The 9,503-nt window shown below is 38.8% G+C and overlaps 1 pseudogene; it reads left to right on the top strand.

Annotated features, from left to right (window-relative positions):
- The first annotated feature begins 372 nt into the window (after positions 1-372).
- Positions 373-7,798, top strand: LOC143387559 (transcription factor AP-2 gamma pseudogene; annotated as a pseudogene).
- The last annotated feature ends 1,705 nt before the right edge of the window (positions 7,799-9,503 follow it).

Raw genomic sequence — 9,503 nt, 5'->3', positions numbered from 1 at the left:
GTGTCATGGCTGCAATGCACTAGTTTGGATGGATCCCAAGCTTCCATGAGAGGAACTTCTAGAGGCCTCAAGGGCATCTGCATCATGGTCCTCCTTGATGACTGTCATTGGTTTGTGCTAAACCAGCAGAACCTGAGCTTCAGTCAGAGACTTCAAGTGTCTCATACAGTTTCTTCTCTGCATTTTCTTTTTACCCACATTAGTATAAATGCTATTTGCAAAAATGAGACTGGAGGGTGTTCCCCCCAGGGCTGCAAACACCCCAGCTACAGCATGTTGTTTCCCAGTCCCAAGAGAGAGCTGGAGGTCTCTGTGAAGGCTTTGGGCACTTCACTACTTCTGTGGTGGGGAGGGACACATAGAGGGCAGCCCATGCCTATGAGCTGGGGAAAGACAGAGGACAGGCCACCTGCCCACTGCACAGGAGTATCCCTCAGATGTGTCACAAGGGTATTTCTTTACTCTTCAACCTGGGTGACTCTGGATTCTCTGGTGCCATCCCCAAGGCCAGATACTCTTGCTCCTGTGGGTATTGAGGATGGAACCAAGAGCCTTGCACATACAAGGTGAGTACTCTACCACTGAACCACAACCCCAGCCCAATGTTTTGTTCTTTAATTGAAACTCACCCCTGTTATTTTTGTGAAACTGTGACAGTAATCTTCAGATAGAAAATTCTGGTTTTATTTTTGGAGCTTCTTATGCATATGCTATTTTTGTATAAATTAGTGTGTACTTGTATTTGGAAACATGGTTAAATATGTTTTACTCAGAATAAGGGTAAATAGAAAGATGGTATGATAATCTCCATATTAAGAAGGGAAAATGATTCATTCACCAATTGGATTTAAAACATTCTGGTGTATGACATGATTGATTGCATTTAAGAATAAATACAGCATTCCATTTAAAATAGAGATGATTATTCTTCAATAATAAAATAAAGGATTGTGTCCAACTACGACTAAAAGACAAATATTAAAAAAGAACAAAACATTGGAATATAAACTTGTTCTTGTTAGGGTCTGTAAACAAGTCAGGATGGTGCCTGGCATTTTGCAGAGGGAGTGGTTTGTGAAGTAACGCCAGTGAGCCATTAAGTATGGAGATTTCTTATTGGTTGACTGTTGTATCTAGTTTATGTTAATTAAGATAAGCTGTGTGGAATATATATATATAACTTACATATCATAAAATTCACCTGGTATAAAAAAAATATATATATATATATATATATATATATATATATATATATATATATATATATATATATATATATATATCCCTCCTGTCCTACAATAAATGGCTCTGCACTCCTGCTATATCAATGTACACAAGTTGTTTGTCACCCCCGGTTATTTTGCTGCAGCCTGACTGCGCCATGTTTTTAAATTATTTTGCAAATCAGTCCAAGACATAATAAAAAAATTTAAGGATACACGTAGCCAGACATGGTGGTGCACACCTGTAACCCTAGAGTCTCTGGAGGCTGAGGCAGGAGGATCTTGAGTTCAAAGCCAGCCTCAGTAAATTAGTGAGGCCCTCAGCAACTTAATGAGACCCTATCCATAAATAAATATTTCAAAAAGTGCTGTGAATGTGGCTCAGTGTTCAAGTACCTTAGGTTCAGTTGCCTGGAGAGAGAGAGAGAGAGAGAGAGAAATGTAAAAGGGACATATAATAAAATATGTAAACTGCCTAGCATCAGATCCATTTGTGTCACAGCCACTTGAATCTTCTGAATTAAGTTCTAATTGTTGGGTTTGCTATAACTTGTTTTATTCCCCTATTTTAGCAACAGTACATTCAACTTTATCTAATAATTATAATATGTGTGTGTGTGTTTTTTGTTAAGTTATAAGCATCACTGAAGGCACTCAAAGCTTTTAAAATACAATGTAATTTGAATTTTTAAAGTAGCCTTATTGGAGTATAACTTACATATCATAAAATTCACCTGGTATAAAAATTCAATGTAAAGTGTAAAATTCAATATTTTTGGTAAGTTTTCAGAGTTGTGCAAATAATACCATACTAGTTTTAGAAAATTTCCACATTTCCCCAAAGATTTTCCAAATCCATGTACTCTCAGTTCCCATACTGCAGATTTTATAATGTATTAAGTTTTGCTTTTTATTCAAGAATGTTAGGTGTGAGGTGGAGAAGAGATGTAAGGGATCTAAGCACAGAGGCTTGAATCTCTCTCTTTCATTTCCTCCCTACTTTTATGTATCAAGTTTATATTTATTTAACACTCAGTTTGTACCATATTTCCAACTGCCCTCTGCCAGTTCAATGTCACTCATGAACAGGGCTGTCATCTATAGTGTGCTAATGGAGTTAAGTAGTTTAGTGGTTAAAACACCTAAGATTTATTTTAGTCTATAGGACACATTTCTAAAATGTTTTTATGTATAATTTAAAATTTAAACACATGGAAGAGAAAAACATTTAACAAACACAAGTAATATCACCTTATTTTACATGGTGCCCAACTAATTAATAAGTACTTTAGTGTCCTTGATTTAATTAATTTACTATTTTTTTATGTCTACCTTACAAGAAGAAATTTTAGACAAAGCAATAGTTTGTTAACAGCAAAACTAGGATTCAAAACTAAGTATATAAAGTCACATATGGGAGAATACTGATAACTAACAGTGAAGGTAGTGAAGGTGTAGGTTGTAGAGATAGAGAACAGAGACAAATACACAGGTGCACAGAGATTCCATATGATCACAGAGATCACATGCTAGAATCATATAAAGAAGCTTCCAGTTCTTCCTCACACTCAGGAATAACTTCTCAGCTCTTTGGTATCCTAACATATTTCCCTGAAGGATATTTGATATATATTGTCTTAAGTTTGCTCAACTATAGGCATAATGGTATCATCCTTGAAAATAGTCTTGCAAGTGAAGCATGGAGGCTCATAGAGATATTTAACTGGGTCTAATTGTGATAGTAAATATGATAGTATATGTGACTCCATTCTGTAAAACAAACATTCCAAGTACATGAGTAATGACTGGGGCAAGATGTTCTTTTCCTTTTGCTACAGAAACATTTAAGAACATGGACCTAATGGGGGTATTGTTTCTGTAACTAGGGTAATGGGGCCCTGTTTCTGTAACTGGGGTGATTGGGTTAACTGTGATTGGTTAGGCTTCCCTCTACCTGACTGCATTCTCCCACTCTGTAACCTGGCTTGTTTGCATTGACTAGACCCCCATATGTCTCTTTTGCAGTTTTCAGGCTTATAAGGAGTGCCCTTGCAATTGTTCAGAACTGATCAGTAGAACATCTTTATGTTCTGGTCAGTCACCACCGGTGTGCTTCAATAAAGGTTTGATTCAATTATATGTGAGTGGTCTAGAAGTCAGTTTATGAAACCCGGGACAAAGCTTTAACCATAACACTGGCATGTATAAGAAACTTAGTAACTTATGCCTTGTGGGGGTATCAGGCAGAAAGCAGCTGTTTACTTGAACAAACAGGTATGGTCACTCTACCTCAGCACATAAACTCAAAATGGAGAAGCTCACAGCAAACTACTGCTTTGCAGAATGGAGTAAGAAAGGTTTAGGCACAGACTGAGACAGGTGTTCTATACACCATGGAGTCATTAGGGCAGGCACAGACTGACAGCTGCTGTTCTACACTCCATGGAGTAACTCAGAGCAGTCACAGCATGAGAACTACTGTTGTGTACACCATGGAGTCACTCAGGGTAGGCACAGCCTAAGAACTGCTGTTGTGTGCACGATAGAGTCACTCAGGGCAGGTGCAGCCTGAGGACTACTGTTCTACACACCATGGAGTCACGAGAAAAGGCACAGCCTGAGAACTACTTTTTTACACATCATGGAGTCACTCAGTGCAGGCACAGCCTGAGAACTAATATTTTGTACACCATGGAGTCACCCAGGGCATGCACAGCCTGAGAACTGCTGTTGTGTACACCATGGAGGCACCCAGGGCAGGTACAGCCTGAGCACTGCTTTTCTACACACTATGGAGTCACTAGGGCAGGCACAGTCTGAAAATTCACAATTGATTATTACCCAAATTAAGAAGTGAATTACAACTCTGAATAGGGAACACTTGGAATTTAGTCTTTGAGTGACTCCTTTAAGCACATGTTGGTGGCGCTAATGGGGAGAATCACAGCCTCTGGAACAGGAGTCCACTATATTTTTCCTTTGCTAGAAAAGCAAAAACTTATTTTTCCTTTTTCTCAAAACCATGTTCTCATCATTGGATTGGAATCAGGGATCAGGACTGAGCTTTCAATAATAAAATGCAACTAGGCAACTGAACTCCAAAAAGGGGGGATATGGCTGTTTATTTTCAGAAGTATCTTTGCTTTGTTAGTATAAAAAAGGATATTTTAACCTTATCACTAAAAGCTACCCCACTGAATTAATGTTTTAGTGCACTTTACTACCTAAGAATATACCTACTCTAGTTCTTCCTTGGAAACTACATCAAGTGCCTGAACTAGAATGAAAGTTCCCTTTAATTCTGGTGAAGTGCTTAGATATGCCCAAGAAATTATTGCTACATTAATATATATATAGTTGTAGATAATTTTATTTTATTTATTTTTTCTATGTGATGCTGAGGATCAAACCCAGTGCCTTAAAATTAATGTTTTCCAATGCATATATTTGTTTTACTACTCATTTGGGTGTGAACAATCTATTAATCATACATAATTTTTGAGAAACCTATAGGATCACTTAATAAAAACCCAAACAAACTCATTATGCAATACTAAACCTAACATTACCACCAGAATTGGAGCTATTTCCAATCCATGCCTGTATATTAATATGAGATTACATGTACACTTAAAACATAATTCATTTTTTAAATTTGTAAGAAATATATTATGTATAAGTCCTGAGTTATATTCATGAATCAACTGGAAAAAAATTAGTAAACATATATATTTCCCTATCAAAACACCATAGTTATCAAAGTTTTTAAGAGGTGTAGTGAAAAAAAATGCATGTTATCTGATATTCATATTCATTTCATAACAGTAATATGACTGACAGATAATTCAATATGAATCCTCAACTTATGTTAATACCAAAATTGAATTTGTAGGACATTTCAGTATACCTATGAACTCCTATGTGTTTCTTGAGTAAAACATTGAATATTCAATGCCAATGGTGACTGTAGATTTTGTGTCTTCTTCATCTTCTATATTCTGCCATTCTCCATTTAAAAATACTAATAATCATATAACATATGAGATACATTTCTATATCTCAGAACTTATGTATTTTTATCAAATTTCATACATATTTTCCAATGTACCTGCTTATGGATTCTCATGGGGGCTGACATTATCATTCACTACATCACTCAAAACCTACTGTGAATGATAATTCATTATTAAGCCTAAACTCTTTGTTCTCCCCAATAAACCTACATACTGTGCACATTTAAGTGGATGTTGACTAAGACATTACATTATTAATGGTACACTTACTGTGTCATCATTTATTGACTTATAGGATACATCATTGCATCACAGAATTTATATATATATATACACACACACTCTCACACACACATACTATGTATCCAAATTCCCCACCTAATGTCCTTCTGTGATTCAGATCATACATGATGTTATGTTTTGGTCTAATTTTTTCACTGATACATTCTTATGTATATTCATGTTTCCCAATACTGATATTTTTCCTCTAGAATGACTCCTCACCCAACTCAAAATTTCATGTTAACTCTAAGTTTATTCTATTAACTCAATTGAATTTCACAGTATATATAGAGTTGATGTTGCACGATCTCTTGGCAAAACCCAAACAACCTTATTGTACAATACTAAACCTAATATTACCTCAAGACTTAGACCTATTTTGAATCCATGCCTCTACATGAATATCAGATTCCATGTGTATTTAAAACATAACTTAAATTTTCCTGTTTAAATTTGCATGAAATATATTATGTATTCGTCCTGGGATACATTCAGAAAATCCTTACAATATGTCCCCATTGAGTCATGTGCTAGTACCAGTTTTCAGCAGCTAGCAAGAGGCAACCTTTAACTTTTCATGAGTTTTACAAATCAGTGTTAAAATATAGTCATTGGGCTGGGGATGTGGCTCAAGCATTAGCCCGCTCGCCCGGCATGCATGCGGCCGGGTTCGATCCTCAGCACCACATACAAACAAAGATGTTGTGTCCACCAAAAAATAAAATAAATAAATAAATATTAAAAGAATGCACTGCCTGATACCCTTCATCTTTAAAAAAAATAAAAATAAAAAAATAGAATATAGTTATTATTTGAAATTAAATTATGACTCCAACATTTGTGGCTGATGAGCAAGCACGTTTGGCACAGTGTTTGCTGCAAGCTGACCTACCTCTGGAGCACAGGCTTGGACTTATCTGGCTTGGGATCAGATGTCCTGACTTGGTGCTTCTGAATGCCCTGGAAACCTAGTGCCCAGACCTTCCAGCAGGGTTTTGAGGACTCAGCCCCACCCCCACCAGCGCATCTCCCACCTAACTGCAGGACAACATCTTTACAGCTCCATCAGGCTGTGGTCCCACACTGGAGTCCTGAATACCAGCAGCCACCCTACTTTCCACCGCCCTAGCAGCAGTTGGCTTACACTCAGTCCGTGGATCCCTACTCACATTTGAGTAAAGCCTATGCTGCAGCCATTAGCCCCCTGCACCAGCCTGTGGCCGCCAACAGTCAGCAATGGTCCTGGCCTGGCCGCCAGAGTCAGGAGGGGGCCGCCCTGCCTTTACAACTAGGGCGCCTGGCCGGCCTGCTTCCTCAACTCTCTGGGATAGAGGAAGTGCTGTGGGCGTCCTCGGGGATGCCTACAGCCGCTCAGATCTGCTGTTGCCCCACATGCACACCCTGAATGCTACAGGCCTGGCAAAGAACCTGAGGCTCCACAACATGGCTCACCAGATAGAAGAGGTGAAGAATGTCAACCCAAACCTGCCTGGGCATGATCAGACGGTAATCTGCAAAGGTCCCATTTTCCATGGCTTAAAACCCCCTGAGTCTCCCCTGTCAGAAGGAGCTGGTGATAGCCCTGATGAATCCTATGAAGTCTTCTGCTTGGTTCTGGGAAGATTGTCTCTCTTCAGCTCCACATCCAAATGTAAGTGACTGTGGCTGAAGTGCAGAGGTGATTGTCATTTTCTGAATGCTTAAAGGCCTCTCTGCTGGGAGGTGTTTTCAAAAAACAAAGCCCAAAACTGGCTGATAGTTGTGGGAAAACTTGGACAAGACTGGCCTGAAACTTCCAGCTGGGAGACAGAAAGCTGCTCTTGTGATCCTCCTGACATTCTTGGTGGAAGGAAAAGCTGTTCACTTGGCTTGGGGCTTTGCATAGGGCTGTGAAGTGGATTTTTCTAGTAAGCCAGTGGCCTAATATTTAACCAGGCCTTACCTAGGAGAGTAAACCAAGATGGCAACAAGAAAGAATAACACTGTGGGAGGCTCAGCAAGTTTGTAAAGAATTCACGGACCTTCTCAATCAAGACCAAACACACAATGGCAACAAAAGGCACTCCCTGGTCTTAGAAACCTACAAACAGAACTGCTTGTCTTATTTTAGCCTGATTACCCACGGGTTTGGCAGCCATGTCATCTGTACTCCTGTATCTGGGGTGCACAACTACATCAAAGAAGCCCTGATTCTCATAGACAAATCCAATATTAACCCCAGAGACCAGAGTCCAGCAGATTCTAATAAGACTGGAGAAAATGGAGAAGCAGAGGGAGTAAAACGGAGGTGAGCACAGGGCCAGAGGGAAAAGGACAGAGGAATCCATCTCCACTGGGACAGACTGGAGGCACCCTTGCTAGGGGAGGAGATTCCAACCCCTCTTATCCAACTATCCAAAGTCCTCTGTCATTTGAGGCATGCAGGATCTTGACCTGCCCTCTGGAATCCCTGCGGATTCTCTAGCACTGCAGTGTCTGTCCTTGAACACATTATCCCAAGGTGACAAGTATTGGTTTTTGTTTTGTTTTTAATTGTTCAGCCTTTATTTTTTGGAACCCCATCCCTCCTTCCTCTGAAAGTGGTGCTACAGTTTTAGAACCTTCTCATAAGTTCCCCAGGGCTGACAAGAAATCATATGCCTAGCTGTTGAAAGTTTAGATTAATAATATTCAGATTATCTACCTACCTCGGTGATGGTGCACTTCAGGAGGAGGCAAAGGTACCATGTGCTCTGCTGCCAGTGAGCAGGTGCTACGTTGGGGCAAACCCAGTGCACAGAGGGGCCTTCTGGTTGTAGGAAACTTGTAGGAACAATTTCTACTGACATTTCATTTTTATTTTGTCTGTTTTTTTTTAACTTTGTAAGTTAACTCTTTAAATGGGTGACTCTTTGGAGTGACACATTCCTGTAAGGAACTGAAAGTTTTATTTGCATATTTATTTCAGATCTTGATTTTTCAAGTAAACTTAAAAAGGGTGAGAACTAAGCATCTGCTGCTGCCTGTCACCCCGCAAACCCCTGTGGAGTCTCTGTAGTTTGAGAAACAGTGTGTTGAGTGTACAGACTTATTTATACATAGTTTAATGGGATCTGTAAATACTGGTGCACTACTTACAAGTTTTTGAGAATTAGGATTCGATTTTAATATTAACTTTTAATGGTGGTGTGGTAATTTATAACATGTCTTTAAATTTTATTAATCTGTACACAGGGTATGAAGAAGCAAGAGGATACACAGTTTTGTTCTTGGTTTGAAAGATTCTGTTTAATCAGGGATCTCTGTTCAGAAAGCAATAACTTCATATCTCATTCTTGTGAGGCTCATTCACTGTAAGGTGAATGTGTGTTATACTTGATATGGATGAAATGGAGGTTTAGAATTGAACTCCCTGCATGTAAATATTCCTCAAAGCAAAGTGTGCATATGATACCTGTATAAGAAAAGTATTCTTGATAGAATATGTGCAAAAATAAAAAAAGTAAAATTAAATTATGTAAATGTGAAACTAATCAAATCATATTAAAAATACAGGTAATAAATTATCAAAACTCACCACTTTTGCTTTTTTATGGTGTCTTGCTATGTTCCCTGCACTTCAGGCTGTTTATGTGTCTTCTGTGTGTGTGAGATAGAAGTGTTCTGTGGTGTGTGATTTTGTGCCTTCCAGTCACTTCACACTGACTTGGCCATGATGGGAATAGTTATAATAGGATAATTACAAAGACTGGAAACTAGGGTTTTTATTTTCCTTATTAGTCTATTGTCCGGCAAAGACTAATAGGCTTATGACCAAGATGGTTCAAATTCTAACCTCTTAACTAAAAAAGAAATGAGAGAAGGAAGGAAGAGGAGAAAGGAGAGCTTCTCCCAGTGTGCTAACCTTCATATGTTGCTTTTCTCTGCAGACATCTACGATGCTCTGCTGGCCTCTGCCTTGCCTTGGGTGTCCTTCAGCAGCTCTTCAGAGATGTTCAGTAGCCAT

Source organism: Callospermophilus lateralis, unplaced genomic scaffold, assembly GCF_048772815.1.
Source record: "Callospermophilus lateralis isolate mCalLat2 unplaced genomic scaffold, mCalLat2.hap1 Scaffold_183, whole genome shotgun sequence".
Taxonomy (NCBI): domain Eukaryota; kingdom Metazoa; phylum Chordata; class Mammalia; order Rodentia; family Sciuridae; genus Callospermophilus; species Callospermophilus lateralis.
This window is presented reverse-complemented; position numbering and strand designations above follow the sequence as displayed.